The sequence below is a fragment of the Rattus rattus genome, chromosome 9 (assembly GCF_011064425.1).
Source record: "Rattus rattus isolate New Zealand chromosome 9, Rrattus_CSIRO_v1, whole genome shotgun sequence".
Lineage (NCBI taxonomy): Eukaryota > Metazoa > Chordata > Mammalia > Rodentia > Muridae > Rattus > Rattus rattus.
Window position 1 is genome coordinate 36,332,033 of NC_046162.1, and position 1,665 is coordinate 36,333,697.

The following is a 1,665-nucleotide window of genomic DNA, read 5'->3' on the forward strand; positions in this document are numbered from 1 at the left end:
TAAATCCCCAACCCTTTAATTTATGTTTTAAATGTTGCATTGATAAATAATACTTTTTGTTTGGGCATGATGGTTAACACCTTTAATCCCAGCACTAGGGAGGCAGACACAGGTGGATCTCTGTGAGTTCAAGGCCAGTATGGCCTACAGAATAAGTTCCAAGACATCCAGGACACTCTCTCAAACAAACAAACAAAAAAAACCTGTGTGTATGCATATGTGTGTGTGTGTGTGTGTATGTGCGTGCGCACACACACACACACACACACACACACACACACACGGTTGTCTGCATGGATGCATGTGCACCACATATATGCATGTTTCCTGTGGAGACCAGAAGAAAGCATGAGATTAACCTATCTTGTCTTAGCATCCTAAATACTGGGATAGCAGAAGTGCACCACTATACTGTGATCCTTGCCTTCCCTTACCTGTGTGAGATTTTGGTTTTTCAAGATTTCTTTCCCCATCATTTTTTGTTCCTCCTGTCTATGAGTTTGCCAGCTTCAGTGACCACAGGCATTTAGATCCTCATGGCTCACATGCCTCTGTCTCTCTCCTAATGTCATGGCTGCAGTGGAAATAGGTTATATATATGTAGAGCAGGCCTGTGCAGAGGTGAGGGGTCTCAGGAGAAAGGACTTGGGCTGTTGCCCCCTCTCTACCGAGAGAGCACAAGACATTCACACAGTAGTGCTTGCCTTAGGAGATCATAAATGACTGGAACCAGACACCAGGAATAAAGCCAGTGCAGGAACTGTTCCCCCACAGCAGAAATGGTGGACAGGACTGCAGTTCACAATCTGGGGCTCCTGAGAAGGCAGGCCGTCAGGAACCCAGCTCAGGACCTGGTTTGAGGGGACTGGAAACCGAATGAATCTTCTAGATGTGCTTCTCTGTATTACTCCTGAGCCAGAGGCCCCTGTTTGTCATGTGCCACGTTGTCAAGAACAGCCGATCCATTCATACTGGAAGCACAGATGACTCTGTGACAAACTCTTCACCAACACTGTGTGTGTCTTGTACACCCCAGCCCAATGCTCCCCTACCACTTCCTCAGTAGCTCCAAGGACAGGGTTCAAGCAGCTTCAGGCCAGCTTCGCAGAGCTACAGCCTGAAGGGCCTCACTTGGGTCTGTAGTGTATAGTTGCCTGCTCTCCATCCAAGAGACAGGATCTACGGTGACTGATACCTGTGTAACTAAGAATGGGGGACAGATGCCTCCATGTTGTCTTTTTTTGAATGGGTGATGATAGGCAAGTGCTCCCCATTTTTCTCCACGGTGCAGATGGTTTGGGGATGGATTTCCCAGGCTTTCTCAGAGGCTCATGGCACTGTAGGGCTCTTTCCTTAGTGCTGTCCTCCCCAAGAAGGCATCCTGATACTGGGTCTCCCTCCTTCCCTGTTCTGTATTCCTGCTCCTCAGAGTCATTTATGTAAAATATGTAACTGTGCAGAAGCTCTGTGCTTAGGCTGTTTCCAGGGAGACCAGGCTAAGTGTACCAGGCTAGTGGAATGAGGTTAGTATTAAGTAGATACCTACTGTACAGAATGAGTTAGATTTTAACTTCAAACCACTGCTACAATTAGCCTACAGAAGAGCTGCGTGCTGGTGTGGCAAGAACTCATTGAATTCCAGGAATGAAGACTGCAGTCAGTTGC